Raw genomic sequence first — 22,532 nt, 5'->3', positions numbered from 1 at the left:
TTATTTTATGTTTTTGTTTTGAGAGAAACCTTTAAAGTCAGTAATTTAAAGTCAGCTTTTATAAATCCTTAATTTTTTAAAATTTTAATAAGTTTTTCTAGAACATCGATGTTTTATCGATTTTTTTTTTTAATTGAAAACATCGATGGCCCTGATGTCTGTATAGAACTCCTTTCTGGTTCTGGACAACCGTTTTTTGTTTTTTCATTGTTGGATTAATTTATTATACTGCAGGAACAATTTCGCTAAACTTTATACATATTACTATGATAATAATAGAGGCTTATATGCCCCACATATTTAAGTATAACCACGGTGGTTATTCACTATTATTATTTATTAAAGATGAACTACTATTAGGGTGGACACAAAGATCTGATTATGTTTGTTTTTTATGTTTTTGAGAGAAGCTTCGTGTAGCGAGTAGTCTTTCAGTATGACCGAAGTATTTATTCGTTGCTAATTAAAATGATAATTAAAAGTGTATTGTAGATCTATTTAAAATACTCGTTATTACACCAGTGGTTGAGCTTATTAATATTAGAGTTACCAAATAAAATAATTTTGACTGTTTTCGTCTTTTACTATTAAAAATTTATTATTGGTAACAACATTTTTTTTTTAGAAATACTTTGCTTATTAAGAGTAAGGACTAATATTATGCAATTCGCTGGTTATTCATTAATATTAATATTTTTCTCTTACCAATTGTAGGGAAAAACTATCCTTTCACTCAATCCTAGTATTCACTGCGGGCTCCGCTGAAAAGGGGTCGAAGGGGGGCGCGGCAGTCTGGCGGGATATCATGGTGCATGTAAAGTGCTTGTCTCTCTTCCTCCGCCCATATCCTTGTTGCCTCGTGCACTTGACATTGGCTTTCGAATCGGGTTTGCCGCGACATTTTTGCTCATTCATGCGAGGCGCGAGGAGCAGCGGAAGTCTGGGCCTGGGGCTCGGGGTGGCTCGGGGCAAGGTGCAGGATTGGCCTGGTAATGGCATAATCGTCGCCGCGTCCCTCGGGTCCTGGCTTTTGTGGCATGGCCACGTGCCGTGCTGCCTCTGCCGCTGCCGCTGGTGCATTTTGAACAGCAGCCAAAAAACCTTGACATTAGTAGCCTGCCGTGGCCTAAACGCACACAGGCCCATGGACTGGGCGTGTAACTGTAAGCAGTTCTTCCGGTCGAACGGAGGAGCTGTCCTGCCAATACATGGAGGCTCTTAGGAAAAGAGCTACGGTTTCCGTTTCACCACAATGGGTCCTTGATTCGATGATATCAGCACAGTTGCAGTTCTTGAAACTGGAAACAATTAAATTGCAATTTCTACATTTAAGGACATGATTTTATATATATTTTATACCATTTAATATTGTTTAAATTTTATATTAAATTTATTAAAATATAAATCTTAATAATATACACATATTTAATAATATATAATAATATTTAATTAATTGCAATAATCTCTTTAATTTTATTTTCAGTGTCTGTATCCGAATTACAGTTGATGGCAATCAGAGTACCGTTAACTCTTTGTGTGCCATCAATTAGTCGAGAGTTATTTCGGAGACCACCCACATATAATTGAAATAACTGTATGTTCAGTTACCACAATCGAATTGTTGCAGTTGTTTGTGTTTTGCTGTTCTCCAGAGGTCCCGTTAAACAAACAATAATAACAATAACAATAACATAATAACAAAAACACAGATGTTCTGTCAGCAGGTTGCACTGAGAGAGTAAGAGCGAGAGAGAGAGAGAGAGAGACTTCCGTCCTTCCTTCCTTTCTCAGTCAAGCAGTGCGCAGGGCAAGTGCGAACCGGTTAACCGGATAACGGATAAGATGAGGGTGTGCTCGCGGATAAAAGTGACTGGACTGCCCGATGGAGCGGCGGTCGATTCAAATTCAAATGCTTTTCGTCGGTTGCGTCGCTCGCATCGCAGGAAGCGGAAGCCGCCAGCGGTCTAACGGTAGCAACGTGCAACTTCCGGCGGCAAACCGGACAAAAACAAACACTCCCAGACTACCAGTAGTAGTTGTGCGGCTTTTTTGGAGTAAACACTGACAGCCTAAAGAAATTAGTTAAATTAAAAATAAAAAACTTAAATGAAATATATCTAATATATTATATAGATTAATAAAAATTATTAAAAATTATAAAAAAATTAAGTGCTTGCTGCCGGAGTGTGAATGATTGAAAAAGTTTCGAACGCGCTTAAGTAAACATTTGAATATCGATTAAGGAAGTCAGTTTGCCGAAACGCTTTGTAAGTGCCCCAAGCCCCATGCCCCATGCCCCATGCCACACCTCCCCCCCAGTGACTTTCATTGTGCGCCACATTCCCTTTGTATTGGTGTGTGTTTATGCATGTTAATTAAATTACCGTTATGTGTGCTTACCAAAACACAGACACACACACACACACACATCATCATCGCTATCAGAGTAATTATAAAACACAAAGAAAAAACACAAAAAAAAAGTGGAATGAAAACAAAAGCAACGACAACTGAAAATCCATTTCCCATTTCCTTGGACCTCGAAGCCGCGAAGGGCCGGACCATGGAGGGGAAGGGGAGGCGACTCCCATTCATTGCATGTTGTGCCCGCCCTGACACTTGGGGCATATTTCTGTGTTAACTGGGCTGTGCGTGTGTTTATTACTGCGACTCGGGCCATTGGCACGTACGTCCTACCGACCGCCCGGACGACCGACCACCCGGAGGAGCCGACCCCTCGTGTCCTTGCGCCAGCACTACTCACAGTTATTAAGCGTCTTATGGCAACTCTCCAAGCGGCCCATAAGTATGCTATAGTTTTTGTCATTTCCCCGAAGAGCCGGCCAGCCAAGCACAGGAAGAAATCGAAAGGAGTTATTTATGTTTTTTATTAGACTAGAGTCTAATACAATTAATAGCTAAAAAATAAATATATTATTTTAGAAAATATTAAGTTATATAGTATTTATTTTTTAGTTTAATTTTCCTCTGTGCAAGAGCAGCAGGTGCACTCGAGTCTCCTTGAGTCCTGGCCCGCAAATCAATCGGAAATCAAGCATTACTCTCAAGGATGTGTAGCAGTATCCGTTCCTCCAGCCATCGCCACTTTATTGCCCTTTGTTGCAATCTCCATTTGGACCACGTTTATGCTCTCGCCCCCTGCCCCTGCCCATCAAACAGGGATGATAAATTGCAAATTGCGGCCATAAACCCACGAGAGTTATTGAAAATTTTGCACGCCGGCGGTGGTCGAAGGGCAGCTATGAAAAAGGCATATCCTTATATATCCCTTCATATTTTGATATTTTTCCCAGCAATTTCATAAATATTTGGGATTCAAGTAGAAGCAATAAAGTGTTACATCACTTAACGTAATTATATACTTCCTGGGTATTTTTTTGAAGGAAACTCCACTTGATTGAAGTTTGTTTCTTTACTTTTTTGTCGGTTCTGGGTTCCAGGACCCTCGCATCCCAATTCTAGTGCTTTGATCTGCCATCTAATGTCCAGGGGGGACCCTGCCAGGCTGAAAGCTTTTCAATGTCGTTCCGCGAATTTCAATTAAGTGCAAAAAAGTTGCACGGCTCACATTAGTTGGCGGCGAGGAGGTCCTTTCCTTTTGACGTAATTAACTGACACTGGATGCTGTTGGCCCTTTGTTGGTGGCAGTTTATCGGTTCGCCCGGTTCGGGGATATCCTTGGCTGGCACATACGGGCAGTGTAGTATGCAAATTGTGCCATAATCTCCACTGAGTCCTCGTCGTCTCCTATTGATTATCAGTTTTGCATACTAATATGCCCCAGTCGGCAGTGCAGTGAATTGAAACCGAGCCAAACAAAGTGACAAGCGCCGTCAGTTCGTCCCACTGTTTGTTTGTCTCCGTCCCTCTTGCTCTCTAGTTGCCCTGTCTCGCTCTGGCGTTTGCCATGGCAGCTGCCATTGAGGTTTTGCCCGCTCTCGTATGTGTATTTGTGTGTGTGTGTGTGCGGCTTTAAGTAGCTCTCTCTGTGTGTGCTTGGGTCTAGTATTTCTGTTTTCCTTTCTTGCTTTTCGATTTTCACGCCGCCCTCTCCCCCATCCTCACCCCCAAAAGCCTGCTTTTTTTGTTCTTCCTTTCCGCCTCTTTTTGTGTTTTTTTTTAACCTCATTGGGGGTATTATAATTCTCGCCGGAAGAGGCCAAGAGAAAGTCGCCAAAAATGGCCTTCTAGAGGAGGCTCTACTTTGCACATCTTTTATTTTATTAAAAAAATTCATAAATTTATTTATTGCAAGTTTTTAGCAAGAAATTTTCAGTAGAAAATGTACTACTTTATTAGGTGTATATTTTATATCACTTTTAAACACATACTATTATTTTTATTAACTTATGGTATAACTTAAACTGTTCTGAACTTATTTTAATTATTATTTTTTTAAACATATATTCTTAAATTCTGGAAAATTCTTACATAACTTGAGCTTTACTTTACTTTTACTTTAATATCTTACTTTTCTCTCAAAAAATGGTCTTTAAAACCCCTAATTTAAATGTATTTCATATTCCTCCGTTATATTTATTTGAAAATCTTGAAACCTTTTCTAGAAAGATGACAAGTCCTTAGAATTTTCCAGTAGTATTTTAAGGACCTTTTAAGGGGTTACTTGGGTTTCCAGGGGCAAAAAACGGCATTTTTCAATACTTTTTTTGCATATTATGAATGAAATTTTTTAATGAAACATTTTATTAATTAAGAGATGAATGTTTAAAACACATTTTGTAAGTAAAATACGTGTTTACGTAAAAAATTGCGTGTTTTAATAAAAACAATAAAAAAATGTATTTTTGGCAGACGTTTTTATAAAAATAATTAAATTTCCATGAAATTTATCGATAATTCGATAATTCCATTTATCGACACTTTTGTTTAAATAGTTGTAATTAAAAAAAAATCCCTCGCTCAGTACCTTGTAAATGATATCTCGAAGACCAGGCGAAAAATCTTGTCAACCGACTTTGAAAACATAGTTATTGAGAAAAACGCGTTTAAACCTATCCTCGAGCGTCCACCTTTTCAGGCAGTATCTCCGAAACTATTAGTCGGATCAACTTAAGGACAATATTCTAGAGATATTATAGAAACCAATAAGAAAAAAATAATTTTTTTTTGATTTTTTGAAACCGCGAAACCCGTGCAACCCCTTAATCGTTGCCAGTTTTCCGCTTTATTTTCGGGTTTGTTTGGAAAGTGCCACAGTCGCCATTGTGCCTTCCTCCATCACCATAACGCCCTGCCCCGCCCCCTTTTCCCGTTGTTTGTGGGCGGGTGGGTGTGTTTCTATCACATTACGTATACGCATTTAGTTCCAATTCCTGGTTCTCCGCTCCCAGGGCATTGTTTTTATTTTTATCGGGCTGCTTGTGTTTGTGTCTCAATATGTGTTACTGTGTTCTGGAGCACTTTCTTCCCACCCCGGTCTGAACGGATAGACTTCCGTGGAAGTCATAATGGGGAACAGCTGATAATACACGCCCCCTTGGTCCTCTGGGAGGTCTCTGGTAATGGCCATGTTCTTTTGGTTCTGGCTTCTTGTACTGATACGGGGCCAGTTCTTGTTTATCTGGAAAGTCTATAAAAAATATGCACTCTTAAAGGGATTGGGGGCTTAAATTGGGAGTTCTTGGGGATTTTGGCCAACTGTCTCTCTAAATTGTAATTCCTGAATATTTAAAATAATCAAAAACACTGAAAAATAAACAAAATACAGCCCTCAGTTTACCTTTAATTTAAATATTTCCATCAATATTTTCTTTCTAATACTGCCTCTAAAATATTGGCTGAAAATTCCAATACATGTGTGATTGGAACGAAAAATAATGTTTATTGTAATGGTGGTATAGCCCCCAGTTGGGGGAATCTGAGCGGCCTAAACAATCAATCAAACCGAAATCCATAAAATTCGACAAAAACACAACAAAATCGCATCCGCTGCTGGGCAGCTGCTGTCAGTTGGCATTAAAAGTTGTTTGAATGGCGACTTATAATTGCATTTGTTCGTTTTTATTTACGGGAGAGGGGAGGGCTATCAAAAACCGGAAAAGAACAACATGGGGGAGTGGAGACTGGGGCAGAGTGCATGAGTGATTTGTGGTGGCACACAGGGCGTATGATAAATGTCTGCAACAAGCTAAATTTGTTGAGGATGGAAATGAAATTACAAGAGTGCCAAGAAACGAACAGAAACACAAACAGAAACAGAAACAGAAATACATACATTTGCAATATTAATGATGCCGGCTGCTTATGTAAATTGGAGGCAGAAGGAAGCCGCAGAGCATCGCCATCATAATCACCATCATCATCAGAAACATCCACTATAAAGTGTTTTCCTTTTTTTTGCCATTTCAGCGGAGGAATCAAGGAGGGACGAGTAATCCGACAGACAACTGTGGACTGTGCGGAGTGCGTATAGGCCACGGGTCCTGGCCAAAAGGGACACGATAACAAAGCCCCCAGCAGCACTTAAGGCATAAATCTCAAACTCAATCAGCCAGCCGTCCAAGTACGAGGCGGCGCGACAGAGACAAACGATGTAAGTGGCTCCAGCAGCTCATCTGGATATTGAGAGAAAATCAGGAGCAAGAAACAGGAGCAGAACTTGGTTCCCTCATCATCATCATCATCGTTCTGAATGCTGATTTCGTTTGTCGAGCCCATTGTAAACACGCCAGGACACACAGCCTAAAAAGGACAAACAAACACAACACAACACACACACTCGCACACACACACACGGTTGCCCAGAGGAAGCTCTCAAGGACACAGCAACATGGCCAGGTGAGTAGTCGAGCCTGACTTTCTCAAAAATGTATTCCGCCAGTAATTTATACAGCTTGCGGTTCGCATTCCAGTTCCGCTGTCAAAAAATGTTTCCACTTCAATGAAGGAGCAGGCGGAAGGACGAAGAAACTCACATTTATCATCGGTTAGCGTTTTCCGTTCGACCAGAATAAATGACATTCGGGTTGGCCGGCATTTTCGAGTGGGCGAGTTTCCTTTTCGCTTTTCTTCTCTGATATTAATAAAAGCGAAATTGCTTTCAATTGCTTTATAGCCCGGGCATATGTGAAAAGAGCCACCTGTGCCCTGCCCCTCGAGGGGCTTAAATGCCAAAGGACTATTCAGTAGCCACATGTCCTGCATCGGACATGCTCTTAAGGCAAATAACAGGAATGTGTCAAGTTCTTAGATTGGAATTTAAACCATCAGCCAAACTAAAATGGTAATCCTGAAGCTTAAACCAAAATTTTGATTAATCACAGCTCGCCAGGAGCCATCGAAGCCAAGGCCAAGAAGTGCAGTCCACCGCAAATAGTTGCTACACTCTGTCCTGCGGTGGATGAGGACATGCTGTGGTCCTTGGCCAGAGGCAACGGCAAAGGCAAAGGCATTTGCAATTGAGAAAGGTGGTCGAAGGACCAAAGCACTCGATGGCCGTGCAGGGACACAGCTGCCAGTGATGGCTAATAGTTGGCGCTGGGCGGGTCATAAGTTTTACGACTCCGTTAATGTGCGATTCCGAGTCCGGGTCCCGGCGAGTGGTAGGCTTAATGTCCTTCGACGGCAGAGCTCTGGCTGCCGCCACTTAGCAGTAATTTGTTGCTGCCCCAGGCCCCCCTTTTCGGGCCCTTTTCTGGGGCTTCTGCACTTAAAAAAAAACGATTGCAGGGAAAATAAACTGCTCGACAATGAGGATTAAATCATAATCAATTAGACGGCAGCCAGCCCGGAGTGAGGCCTTTGTTCTGCCAGTGCACAGGACCTCTTTATCGCCGCTAAAGCGACTTTGTGTGTGCGCGCCGGGAAAACAATGGAAAAATTTCAAACGGATATGGATACATTTCCGGCGCGTGCTAAGTACGCACCAGTGAAGAGACAATGAGAAATTGTTTGTCATTAATTTAATTCCAGTAAGGAAGACGTACACACAGTACACATGCAATGGGCGATGGGCTAAGGGAGAACAGCTACAAAGGCATTAAAAAGGCGCTTCAGTTTTAAATTTCAGCCAACATGGGAGTGTTTTGTCACTCGTCTGTCGCTCCGGCGGTGAAAAGGCAAAAGCAAATAATTTCAGGAGGTTGCCAGTGAGTGGGGTGGAGCTGTTACAAATGAAAGTGATACAAATGACACTTTCAGCCGGGCGAGGACACAGGCGTTCGGGTGTCCTTTTACGCTTTCAATATATGAAAAATGTGTGGTTATTCCTGTTATCGGAATAACACTAAATTGCATCATTTACAATGTGCTCAAATTATGATTTATTGTTTCATCAAATTGCTGACAAATACAAAATTGTTATCCTGTTTCTATAGAGTGATGATCGACGTCATTAATTTCTTAAAAGAAAAAACATTAAAACTTGTTACAATTTAATTTTTTGCTAGGGAGATGACATTTTTTGATAACACTTCCTTTTCGATAACAAATAATGTTGGTAAACACTTTAAGTAATCGTTGTACCGTCAATCTCATACAATGTCCTGTCATTTAATTGAATTTAAACTTTATTTTTCATCAAATTGATGACAAATACAAAATTATTTTTCTTTTTTTCATAGAGTGAGGTTTTTTTTTTAAGGTAAAAAACCAATTTGTTGCAATCATTTTTATATTTACAAGAGAGATGACACTTTTTAGATACCTTTTCCGTTTCGGTAACATCTAATGTTGGTAAAGGTTTTAATCAATTGTTGTTGCGTCAATCTCATACAATCACCTTTCAATTAATTAAATTTAAACTAATTGTTTCATCAAATTGATGACAAATACAAAATTGTTATCCCGTTTCTTTAGATCATACATCAAAATCATTCATTTCTTAAAAAAACAACATCCATTTGTCACAATCATTTTATGTTGGCAAGAGAGATGACATTTTTTGATAACTCTTCTTCTTCGATAATATTCAATGTTGGTAAACGCTTTAAGTAATTGTTGTTCCGTTAAACTCATACCATGACCTTTCATTTCAATTGAAAGGATGAAATTGTAAAGGACTTTTCAGAAGCACAAAAGTTATTAATAATTGCTTCGTGTTCAAAAAATAACTCCGTGGGTTAACGAGGACTGTGGAAGACAGTCACTTATGACAGCAAAGCCTAATTCAGGGCTCGTAATAAAGAAAATGTACCCATGTCATTCAATTGTGACGTGCGTTACGCAACATTTTGATTCCCTTTTCCATAGCCAATCCTGTTAAGATTGGGAGGGGCGGGAAGTGCTACAGGTGGACACGGACATGTGCCCCCAGTCGGATTTTGATTGGTTATTGCACAACACTGCTAATCTACCTCTCCTTCCTAAAGCTTAGCAGCTCCCACCTGCCTTTCGAGTGTGTGCGAGTGACGTCACAATCAAGATTAATGGGTTTCACGTAAGGCTTCCGTTACGCTCTCATTTGTTTACTTTTGTCATTGATTTGGTTTTGTTTCGTTTTCTGCTCCACCAGACCCCGCCCAGTCCGCCTCCTAGCTGATTTTTAGAGTGATTTGCCACATTTTGTTTTTGGCTCGTTGGCTGTCTTCTTGATTATGCAAACGCATGATTTTGTGATGCAGAAAGATGAGGTTTTCCGCATGTCGGTTCGCATTTCATTTGCATGGCCAAGGAAAAAAGAATGCCGAATCGTCGGTACAGCACAACGGGCATAACAAATTCAAAATAAAATATTCAAAAACAAATTGTTAAGATAACAGACAAAATGCCGGCAAATTCAAGCAAAACTAAATGGAATTCAACATCGTTTAAGAGAAGCAAAGGTCCTTACTATTTAAATTAAATGATGCAGAATTTTCTAGTTGCAATCAAATCAGACATGTTTTTAAGGGTTACGAGGGTTTTATTTTCGAAAAAATTCACAATTTTATTTCCCTTTTTTTTAATACAGAAAAATTAATATTTAACTTAAACTTATTATTTTTCTTTAAGGATGCACATTTAATAAATTAATTTTTGAAATTTTTAGAAAAAAATATACACATACTTTTCCATTGTGACATATGTAATTTCCGGTAAGCCCATGGAATCCCGTGTGCATTAAGGGAAAATGAAAAAAATCTTATCTGATTTTCGGCAGGGATTTATTAAAAAATTGTTTAAATATTAACTAAAATTGTATTTTTCCAACAAAATCCTTTGTTCAGGTACTAGTTTATAGGATCTCGAAATTTATTAAAGATCGCCTAAGAAGTTGACTAGAAAGCTACAATTTTTTTTCTAAACTAATAATTTTGAATAAAGATTAGGTAGTCTTTTCGTTTCTATTTTTATTTCCAGTTCAAAAACATGAAATTGTACTTAATTATAATTTCTATGTTAAATAAATTAGGTAATATTCATCTTTTTTAATTATGTATCTTACATCTATGTATATATCTAAGAAAAATGACAATTTCTACTTATTACCGTCATTCCTTATTAAAGATAGGTACTTAAACTGAAAATAAAAGTGAAAAAGCGTTTTTAATATTATTTTTTCTATCACTATTTCTGAGATAGTATTGTATGTATATTATATAATATTTTCTCTTGCTGTGTTACCCATGTAACCCCTTAAGAAAAAAGCTTTTAGCCACGATATGACTGCATCCATTCCTTTAAGAAATATGCAACTATTTGCCTTAATGAAACGTAAATTCAGTTTGGGCCGTTTTAATGAATTTAAGAAAAACAATCAGAAAACCATCAGCTTAAATTCAATTTGCAAAACAGAGAAAAGGCTCCAAGAAATGTCTGTGTTTTTCAGTTCGCCAGAGTGAGCACTATTTTCTATTGATTGGATTTGAGTTCCGCAGCAGAATGCATCCGCAGTGTGTTGGCCATCAGAGAACTGCGAATTGCGAATTGACCTTGTTTCTGGCCACGAGTGTGCGAGCGAGTGTGTGTGTTGGCGGATTTCAGCTGTCGCTTTCATTAGGCCTTTTTGGCAGAAACGTGGCTGAATCCTTTAGGCCCGGGCTGGGGCCACTTGACGTTCAATGCGGTGGCACATCCTTGCCGGTTCATTAGGGAGGTCCTTCCGCACACTTTTTGCATAACGAAAGCGCCATTTGGCGGCAATGTCACTCGCTCTGCTGGCCATTTCATGGTGGCTCTTATGTCATGACCAACAACAATTAACGTTTATGGCGCTTCTTGGCGCTGCCTCTGGGATTTTTTTGTTTCACTATATACATTTATCCCCTTTTCCGAGGGTTGTTGGGACGCACCTTAAAAAGGGAACCAGAAACCAGGACAACGAGAAGGGAGGCCAGGAAGGGAAGCCTTAGAAAACTTTATTCTTTCAACTTTTTCCTTTTTTTTTGACGCAAATGAAGCAGCAATGTCGGAGCGTAAAGGAAAAAGTTTTAAACGAAAACTTTAATGAGCAAGGACACAATAATCCTTTTGCTCGTGCAGCTTCAAATGAGCCATCAAGGAAAGTTAAGGCCAATTCGCTTCGGCCTGGCCTCGATAGTCGTTTGTCCGCCAAAATAACAGGCCAAGTGCCAGGCCCAGGCCCAGGACCAGCCAATGCCAAGTCACAGGGCTCGACACATTCTTCCTTCCAAAGGCCAAACATCCATGTCCTTGCCTCCTGACTTTATTTGAACAAAATGCGTGACTTTCGGAAAAGTTATTTCGTTTGGGAAAGTGTCTCAACTTGATGGGATTGCAAATAATACTACTTTCTGTAAAAAATATTCGATTTAAACAGATTATTTTCTCATTCAATTACTTCATCTCCCCAACTCGATATTAATTCCATTGAGATGATCGCCTTGTATTAGAAACTAATTATTGAGGGCCCAATTAAAAGCAATTACTGACGTATTAATTGCAAACAATTAACATTTCCAGCCGACACTCGGCCGCATTATTGGGGCGAAATGTAAACTCGAGTGCGGGCATCGCCGGGCGGCTGACTTTAAATGGCCTCTTGGCAGCCACTCCCGGCCCCCGGCCCCACCCTCGCACTGCCGGCTCTCGACTTGCACCACCCATCCAGCCACCCATCCACCCACTCTGAGGGCAGCGCGGGCACGTCTGCCCTTGCATACAAAATAACTCATTATAAAGCAAAACAAATTGTGGCAAACATTTCAGAACGTAATTTCTCCAGATTCCAATCGTTTTTCAGCAGCCTTGACGACGATTCCAGGGAATCCAAGGGGGATTTTTGGTGTCAGTGGCGTAGGTAGGGGTTTTTAAGGGGGGACTTCTTGTAGTATCCCTGGTATTAATGGCGAATGAGCAAAAAGTTAACTGCTTCAAAAGTACTGACATTTATATTCGAATAGTGACACTTTTTTCATCAAAAAAATTATTGTAATTCAAAAGTTTAAATGCTGTTGGGAACCAGTTGGGAATTATAGGTATTATTAGGTATTATATGTATTATTTAATTTAGTATGTTTTTGATGCTTTAACTTTGAAGTCAACCGCCACATTATTATTAAATTTGTTTAATTAAAACCCAATATGTAAAGTCCTTCTGTAACTGCGTTTTTTCATCAATAATTTATTATACTTCAAGGCTATTAAACCAGTTGAGAATTATTGATAAAAAAAAGCAAACAATTATGCTTATTATATTATTTTTGTTAAGCTTATACTCTTGAAGTCCACCCACAAATTATTTATAAATTGATTTACTTACAAACAAGTCCTTCTGTTACTGAATTTTTCACTGAAATAAATTAAATTTACTTCAAAGCTTTTAATGATAAAACCTGTTGGGAATTATAGGAACATATAATGTTTATACATAATTATACATATTAAATTATGTTTCTTATGCTTTTATTATTGCTAGCCAAATATGATTCATAAATTGATTTATTTACAAACCAATGAGTAAAGTCCTTCTGTCACTAAGACCTTGTTCTTTGTGACCTTCTACCTGGCCCCCTCAAGAGCTACGCCCCTGTCCGGGTATTATTTGTCTTGAGCTCTGCAGCGACATTTTATCAGGCTTAGGTGCGGGTCCAGTCGGAAGGAGCGGAGCAGCTTTCCGAGCCATTTGAGTTATTTAAACTGCGCTTGCGGTTAAATTAACGCGATTTATATGAATTTATCGTTGTGGCAGATACCCCACCCACATCCATCCCCCCTTAAGCCAGTTGCCTTTTGTTTTCCACGACTGCGTTGTCTTAGTTAACTTGTTTTCTTTGTCGAGCGGCAGTCAGTTTTTTCGCCTTTGTTTGTCGGGGCTCTCGGGGCCGAAATGATATTTTTCAGGGGGTGGACTTTTCAGTGGGGAGGCGTCTTGAAATCTTGTTGGGATTTGCCAGCTCCCAGCGTGATTTCTGGCTTTATTGCCGTGGCAGGCGACCTCAAACCCCTCCATATTTCGTCCTGGCCTGGCACGTTTTTTTCTTTTTATTTTTTGTTTGCATTTCGAAGGCGAATCGATTTATTGTTTTTTCTTTTTTTTTTAGTCAGGATTTTACGTAGCGCGCGTGACGGGCGCATACTTTGTTCCATGTAATAGCCTGTTATTGATCTCAGACCCGGGCCACCCACTCAGGACACCCCCCGGAGTCCTGCGACAAACCACCAACTTTCGCAAACTTATATGCCAGCTTTAAAGCCCCGGCCCTGAAAGTTGGCTTGGCTTATGAATTTCGCACAACACGCTGGCTAATATTTAATTAACTTGCATTAAATTTTAAAACTGCGGGGCAGTTAGTGCAAACATGGGATTATCCGATGAATTTTTAAACTGATTTGTCTGGTTTTGGGAATAATTATATGCAGCGAGTGGCCTAACAGTGACCCAGATTGCGGAAATAAATTATGAACAGCATAAAGTGGGCTGCGAAAATTAAAATAATAATTCGATGAATCAATAATTAAAATTAAAAAATTAAACTTGGCCCAATCATTCATCGGCGGACTAATCACCTTCGAAAAGTAAGCAGCTGCCAACAAATGAATTCGATAATTAAGGACACACATGGGCTCCACTTCGAATATCCTATCCAGAGGACATTCGGCATTAGTTTTCCTGCCAGAATGTGCAGTGTTTTCGGGTCATTATCTACATATATCGCATTTCGCTGCTGGGATGATAAATCAGTGCCAGGTTCCAGACTGCAGAGTGTTTTTGTATTTTTTGTTGCCTAGTTTCTGGGGCTTAAGCCTTAAAGCCCTGTCCGACAGGGCGTATGAGCAATAATTGGATTCGTCGGGCAAATGAATGATTCATTGGCTTCTCAAGTGGAGTGCCCGGTGGTCAAGTTGATATTCCTTTAAATGACGAACCCTTTCGACGGCTGCCTCCTTGGTCCTTGGTCCTGCCATGCCAGTCCTGGCTGACAGCTTGTTTGCGTAGCTCTCCAAGAGCGGGCAGCTGGAATAGCTCGGAAGATAAACACGAGGAGCCGAGCTAAGCGCCAAAGCATCTTTCTATGGCAACGGCTGCAATCAGCAGCCAGTGCGTCGTCCTTTTTGTCAGGGATAAACAGAGCCATCGCCAAGGATGGGGGGGAGTTCCGGTAGCTGGTAACAGGAGCGTAAGGACAACAGGCTGGACAACATGGAAAAAAATTACAAGGATATTTCAGATAGAGGGGGATTGCGGAAGAGTATCCTCGCAACATTTCCTTACTAGTCTTTACTAGTTTTGACCCAATTTCTCTCAGTGCATCCCTTAGGCTGTAATCAGAAATGAAAAAATGAAACAACTGAGGCCGAGGAGGACTGGCGAGGAAATGAAGGGCGGGAAGATGTGGGTGTGTCCATCAGATGTGTCCATCATTCTGTGAGCGCCGAGGATTAGTTGTGTTGATAGTATGGCCGATGTCCTGTTCCTGGTCCTGGTCCGTTCTTTTGTCATCTTTGGTCCTTTGATTGCTTAGCCCGCTTACAGGCAGCCGAGGTGCATCCTGTGAAAGGGCACACGATTACTTAAAGGCCCAGCTTTATGGAAAATGCGAGCAAGCGGCTTAACGTGGAGCCAAGGGTCAGATTCCAGGATTTCAACACAACTGAGAGGAATGGCTTGTCTTTTGGAGAGAAGTCTGCCAGGAAAACTATTACCGATTTAATAATAATAACAAACTTTATTAGAAAAATTCTTATAATTCGAGTTGTGTCCCTTGTCACTTGGCCAAGTTGGGACGTGGCTGCTGTTTGGCCAAATGGCTCCCGGTGTCACTCCTGATATTCCGGATTCTGTGCCGCCCACGCTTCTGTGTCCCTGCTGCCCCAGAATCCCACTTGTCACTTACCGCGAATTCCTGGCGCTCATTATAGACTCGGCAACACTTTGCTGCGAATAATAAAAGGGGGCATCATTATCGTTGACGTCGCCAGCTCCGGCTCCAGCTCCTGCTCCGGCTGCTCCTGTCATCATCATCAAAAACAACAGGACCCTGCTGCAATGCCTCCCACTCCCGCTTGCCCCAGCCAGTGGCAAGTGTTGATGTTGTTGTTATTCCGCTTGACTTCTGCTGTCGGGGGGAAAATCGAGGGGAGAAGGCAAAGAAAGAGTCTTTTTTTTGGGTGCCAGTCCCTTTTATACCCTTGTATTTCGATTTAATTAAATAAAAAGGACATTGAAAGGCAGTGTAATTGGAATTTATAAATATTAGAGTGTCCTTTGAGACTAAAGTTCGAAAGAATTTATAAGAAATAGCCTCTAAACCTTACTAATTTGGTTTCCCATGCCAAAAGATTACTAGAAAACTACTCTTTCTTAGAAAGGACCTTAGTAACAACGACTATAGGTCAAGGACTCTCTATAATATCAAGTAATGTTCTAAATTCGAATTATTTTTTCCTGACATTTTTCCTCAAATATTGTCCCCTGACAATTTAAGCAAGTTTAAATTTGAAGACAATTTAAATACCCACGTCCAGGGTATAATTCTGCAGGAGATGGAGGTCCTGTAATCAACTGGCGGCAGCAAATGAAAGCTGACAAGAGCAAACAGGCGGCAGTGGTCGCCGGCACAGTCCCATCGGACTTTTCTTCAATTTTATTGCTGCCATTTGCTGGCAGGACCTCCCTGGCAGGATGAAGACATTGTTTCGAATCGCAGCCTGTGATTTTCCGGCCTGCCAGCACCACCCACTCCCCCCCACCCGCTTTACAGTTATCTTTCATTCGGCAAACGCAACATGAAAAGGGTCCAATTTATGCCTCGGTTTCGGGCTTCCTCTTCAATGTTGCTCCTGTTTCTGTTTCGGTTGCTGGCTCCTTGTTGGGAGTAATTAAATTCCTAGGCTTGTTAATACCCTGAGTAATCGCCGCCAGGATAAAGGAGTCCGAGCAGGACTCTCCGCGAGCAATAACCAAATTCACAGTCGACTGCACTTAATGAGCGCCTAATGAGTTCCACGGAAGATCTGCCAGCTTGAAAGCATAACTCGGCAGGACCATTTAGGAGCTTCTTGCATTTTTAATGGCCATAATTTAAACTTATTGCCGAGCTGGGATGCTTGCGTGAGCATTTTTCAAAAGTTTTCGTGACGAAAGACTAAATTTAATTGAGTTTTAACATTTAAGCGCCTTTTTAAGAGTCTTCAAAGAGGTTCCAATCCAGTCATCAAAAACTGGCAAAAAATTTTTTTTAAAGGCATTTCATTAAATGTTTTTGATGAAATTTCTAAAAAAATAAGGTAAAATTAATATTTTTGAAGGTTATCGGCCCATTATAATAGTTTTTAGCTTGACATTTTGATTAAAAAGCACCTTAAGATATCACTAAATTTTACAATTAGGATAAGCAACTGTTTAGCTCTTTTTCTAATTATATGAATATAATTTTTATTCATAATTATGAATATAACATTTTTAAGGCAAGATCAGAAGATGGCTGCATACTTTTGCCTCCCAGTGTAGCTGCCAAGATCAATTTTTGTGGCGCAGAAACGATTTCATCCCGAAATCAAATTATATTTTGTGGGCATTAGTCATGCAATTACTATGTGCTCACCAAAATAATTTGTTTACGGTATGCCCACACAGAAATCGAAAAAACATAAATAATATATGCAAATAAGTTGGAGCGCCAGCCAGTCAGCTGACTGAGTGGGGCAGTGTGACCACATGCCGCAACTGGAATAATCCCCACAGCTGGGACCAAAGCAACACTGCGCCGACGCTCTCCGGCTCTCACGGGGGGCCAGGCGTTCAGCCCCAGCTCAGTTCCAATCGGCAATCGGAGAGCGGGCGGAAAAGAAAGAAGCGCAGCGCAGAGTGTGTAAACAGCAGCCAAATAACATTTCTGCCTTGTTTTCGGCCCACAACGTTCGCGAAAAGTGGCGAATTTCGCAGAGGCCAGCGAGAATGAGCCATCGAAAAATGCAGAGTGCATAATGCAGAATGCAGAATAAGGCTAAAAGTGCAGCCAGCTGAAAAAGAAGCGCACTGGCCCGTTCGTGTGTGTGTGCGCCAGAGTCGTCGCTGGTGTGTGCGTGTGTTTAGTGCTCAACAAAAAAATATTGCTCAATGGCCCAAAAAATGAAGGAAAACAGAAACAGCCATACGAGCCATACAAAATAGCAAGTAGCTGGAAGCGGATAGAAGATAAAACGAGGCAAAGAAAACAATTTTCCAGCGCAGCGGAAAGGAAAACACGTGAAAAGTGCGGTGAAAGTGCAGAGCGAAAGAAATCAAGTGAAAAGCAAATGCAAATAAATGTTGTTTTTTTTTCGCTCACTTCGAGTTTATTTTTGTGAAAGTCTTGTGCACTTCGTTCCCCGCTCTCACTCCTCTTTCTCCGTCTCCGTCCCCACTGCAACAATAATAGAATAGAGAGGTAAGAGGCAGAAAAAAAAAAAAAAAGAGTCGAAAACATTCGACAAATCGTGTTAATGGGCGCACAATGTCGTCAGCGTTAACTTTATTATTATTATTTTTGTGAGAAAAACGAGACAGCACTAAAATCTCAGGGCGTTGCGAAATTTGTTTCTTCTTTTTTATTTTGCCTGTTTTGTCTGTTTTTTGTTGTTTGCTTTTATTTTCTCAATGGCCGCAAAGCTCCAGCTGTGTTGGTGAGAGTGCGAGGGAGAGGGAGAGGCCAGGCAGAGAGCAGCACGGCACGGGAGAGAGCGCGCCGTCAGCTGTGCCGTGCCAGTTACTTAGCACACGAATTCTAACAAAAGGAACAGCGACAAAAAAAGTAAACAAGGAAAACAGTTAAGCCCGATTTTAGGGCCTTGCCAGTCGCTAATTAATTTACACTGCTGTTTGGGATTTGCCAACCCAGGCCTGGCAGTGCTAGATCCGAAAGTCGTAAACAACACTGTTTCCAAACAAACCAAACTGCAGAGAGAGAGCGCTGGCGGCGTTGCCAGGCCGAAATCTGTCAGCGCTCCGAATTGGAATTCAGAAAAGTCGGTTTTTCGAATTAGTTGGAATAATAATGCTCTGCAGCTCTAATGCTCAATGAAACGCGAATCGTATTTGGGAATTTGGAGCTCGTCGCACCCTCTGATCCCCGATCGCCAGCTGACATTGAATCATTTATGCGGCGCTCGTGTGCGCTTAATTGCTGATGCACTGTATCAGGGCTGCACTGCAAAGTGCAACAAATCCACTTGAACCCGCCCGAGAAAAGCCAGTCAGCCAGCCAACCCCCCGGTTGATCTGTGCGGTTTCTATATTTAATTCCTTAATCGATTGCCGCCAGTGGGGCTATAATTAAACGATTGTCGTGTTTGCATCTCCGATCAGATTTTCTCGAAAGATGACTGTTCTGGTGATATTTCGGGAGGGGGCGAGTACTCGCCAGACCCATTGTTTCCCTGGAGCGGGTGCCTCGGGCCAAGAGTGCTTGGCCGCCAGACACATTCTGTGGAAAACTGGTTCCCCGGCCCATAAACCATTCGTTCTCGATCATAATTAATTGGCGGCGCGCCGATATGGCCGATCTAGCCGATGTAGCCGACATATGAACACCTTGATCGGAGTCTGTAGGTGAGCTGTGGGCAGAGCCATTGAGCTGCCGGCGCAGTTTATGGCGTCGAGTCCTATTTTTAGCGACTGCCGAGAGCCGTTCGGCCGTAAAAGCGATTGTCTTTATGAATTGTTTAATAACTATATCACACTTGCAGAGTCAATAGCTTTAGAACCCATATTCCAGGCTCTCCTTAAGGGTAAGGGGTTCTCTCGTTTGCAGTCTGTTTTTTAAAGATTTTTTATTATTATGATTTATTAACTTGTTTCTAGCATTTCCAAAAAATAAGGCAAAAAAAATGTTTAAAATCATATAGTTTTTCGGCGTTTGTACTTTATACTTAAAAAACATACATACATATAAATTTAGAACTAATAATATTTTATAACACCTGAGTTATACCTTTGTTAACTCCCCCACTTCAAAAAAATGCGATCTAAAAAAACTTGAACAAAAAAAAAAGATGAGCAGCATTAAGGGTGTCTTCAAGTCTAAAAATTTAAGAAAATAAAAAAAACATGTTTGTTTTTATAATTCGATAGTTTAAATATCCAAAAGTATCTTCCTAAAGGAATTTTTTAAAGTATGAATTAAATTCAAAGTTATAGCCGTTGTAGTTTTGTGGAAAGTAGGCCAGTTGAACTCGAACTTTGAACGCGTTTTTCTCAAAACTACTTTTTTCGATTCGGTCTACAAGTTCTGTATATCTCAAGTTCTAACCAGCTGAATTAATTTAAATTTGGCATAAATATTCCTTAACTGTCTCGTTAGGGCAAAAACTTTCAATATTTTTAAAAGATTTCACAAAGAAATAATATACTTAATATAATAATCCCATAAAAAACGGCTAACTTTATGGAAAAAAATAACAATTTATTTATTTATTCCATTTTATAAACTTTTTTTTGTTTACTCTTTGAATATAAATAAAAAAATTAACAAAAAATGGTTAATAAAATTATTATTCGTTCATTTTTTGTATTTTTTCTCGAATTTCTAACACCCCGTTGGAATTCAGGACTCAGGACACTAGAACACCCCCTTAATATCTGGACTAAAAATTGATTGAATTGATTTTTAGATGAATTAAAAATTTTACTTCTGGTATGCCTTTGGAAATAAAATTTATTACAATTTCAAGTCATTAAAGTCAAGCCGTTTTTCAGATATGATGGAGGAATGTTTGAAAAACTCAGTTTTGAAATCAGATTTCTAACTTTTTTAAACGTTTTAAAGAACTTTTTAAGAAACAAATTGATGAGAAAAAAGTTGGATTTCTTGAGCAAATCAGATGGGATGACCCCCTCCAGTGGCCATATCTAATCAGCAGAAAAGTAGATACCTTTTGTAAATATTTATTTCTAAAAAGGTCTCAATAGGCAGAGTGCTGAGGGGGACTATTAAAATTACTTAAAAATATTCCACTCGCCGAAAACAAAGGCCGGAGAACGTGTGGCTGGCGATCGGCACTCGTGCTTGCCGAATTATGTATTCCCGCGAAATGAAAACAAACCGAAACCGAAACCCATTCATTGATTGATGGGCGGACGGGTGGACAGATTTGGAAATCACACTACGCCACGATTGAAAACAAAGCCATAACAGCTCCAGGCCCTAAACTTGAAGCCACAAAGCCCAGAGAGCAAGGCAATTAACATTATTATCACTGGGGAAGGCACTGCGAATTAGCTTATCTAATCGGTGGCAGCCCATCCCCAGACCAGCCAGAACAGAACTGAAAAGTTTCCAAGACTTCGTTCGTCCCACGCCCTGGCTTGTGACTCACTCGCTTGGCTTGGAAGTACGAGCCGAGTGTCACGACCTGCCATAATAGACCGCAAGTCCAGCTATTACAGCCCAGAATCCCCGTTCGATTCTGGCCAGAACGTGCCTGGCCAGAAGCCATTAATCAGCTAACGAAACCAGCACTACAGGCTACTTACTACCAGTACCAATACCAGTACCAGTACAGTGCTCGTCGGAGTTGCAAGACCCTATATGGCTAAGACCTTACAATTCGATTTAAATATTTATGAAAGACGCGACACCCGGTCTGCCCATTTATGCTAAAATGTGATTTACATTTTGTTTACTTTATTTTGGGCCTTGGAGGGGAGAGGAACTACTAACCGAGTGATTCGAAACAAATTAGCATTCAAATTTCGTCTGTTTTTCGGCCCAAGCTCCGCAATTGGCCAGAAGAACTCGCACTTAAGGCCTAGCTGGCTGGGCCGATAACTCTGAAAATCACTCGATGACTAGTTTCTGGGGGATTACGTAACTCGGCGGTGCACTTGAGCTCGAAAAAGAAATAAAATTGGGAGCAAAGCCGCTGTTAATGACTGCTATAGTCGGTCTGGGTCTGGTGGCAAGGCAACCGCCCCCGATTCGCTCCCCGGAGTGTCTTGTCAGAGATTGTATCTCGCTCCATTAGCATATGTGTAGAAATCGAAAGATTAAAGATTAAAGCCATTCCAGCTGAGCAGTGGTCGCTGTTAAGGTCAGTTTCAAGACCCAAACTGCAGATCATTTTTAATAATATTATTAATCCTCTAACCGAATTCACAACTGCTAAGATCTGTCAATGCCTTGTACTCTCAGATAACTCTTTTCCTTTAGACTTGAACAAAAACAAATTGAGAAAACAACTCAAGACAATTGAATTCTTTAAGAAATATGGCTTAGCACCCAACCAACGTACTTTGAAATTGAAAACTACTCACTTTACTTGCCATAACTTAACTTCATCTCCATAAACTTACCTATTCCTTCATCATTCATCAAAACTCTAAGCCCATCTGTTAATATCTATCATGGATCTCATGGATCATGGATCAAAATCAGTTTATAGAGCTTCTACAGAAACAGAAATTACTGTAATTAAATTACTGCCAAGATATTAAATACTGCATAACTATAGAATCGGAAATCATTAAAACTGCACTAAGGAGGTAACAATAAAAGAGTATTAAACGAAAAATATATATATCCTACAAACTATACTATTTCTCTACAAGATAACATTGATTCCCCTTTAAAATTAATAAATTTAAAGATTTTCAATGTAATAGCAATGCTCTCGTATTTTCCCTCCTCTAAAAGCATGAAATATGTAAGCATGAAATCCCCTGAAATAACTTTCCATGTTGACTAAAAGAATATAAATATAAAGTATAAGCTGGTCTAAAAAATTATAATAAAGATTATTAAATTAATAATTTTTAATTGTAGAAACTCTAGATGAAGAAAGATTCTATTAAATTAAGACATTTGACCTCATACCTAAATTTAAAATAAATAAAATTCGACATGATTCAATTTTAAAGACTAAGACTTGGAAGAGAGACTTGGAAGATATTTGGCATTTTTAAGAAGGAACCACTTCTCTTTTGTAGCTAAAGAAATAAAGAAATATCTATTCTAAGAAATATCTACACATTTGAATATCCATTGAATATCTGAGTATCTGATAGGCACAGAGGAGGCACTAATCCCATCTAATGAATATCTCTCTCCAGTCAACATCAATATTAGTTACAAGTTTATAGCACTTCTTTCAAAACTAGTAATTATTAATTAAACCATTCCATTAAAATGTTT

The 22,532-nt window shown here is 40.0% G+C and overlaps 1 protein-coding gene across 3 annotated transcripts in view; it reads left to right on the top strand.

Annotated features, from left to right (window-relative positions):
* Positions 1 to 2,130: 2,130 nt before the first annotated feature.
* Positions 2,131 to 22,532, top strand: part of LOC6493955 (la-related protein Larp4B) — a 57,947-nt gene continuing 37,545 nt past the window's right edge. Inside the window, exons 1-2 of one of the 3 annotated variants that reach the window (XM_014906991.3) lie at positions 2,131 to 2,267; positions 6,391 to 6,819. The gene's annotated coding sequence lies outside the window, so the exon portion shown is untranslated. Of the gene's footprint in view, positions 2,268 to 6,390; positions 6,820 to 17,151; positions 17,793 to 22,532 lie in introns of those variants that run through there. The other 2 variants (XM_014906992.2, XM_001961219.4) reach the window with 2 other exon arrangements.

This window comes from Drosophila ananassae, chromosome 3L (genome assembly GCF_017639315.1).
Source record: "Drosophila ananassae strain 14024-0371.13 chromosome 3L, ASM1763931v2, whole genome shotgun sequence".
Lineage (NCBI taxonomy): Eukaryota > Metazoa > Arthropoda > Insecta > Diptera > Drosophilidae > Drosophila > Drosophila ananassae.
This window is presented reverse-complemented; position numbering and strand designations above follow the sequence as displayed.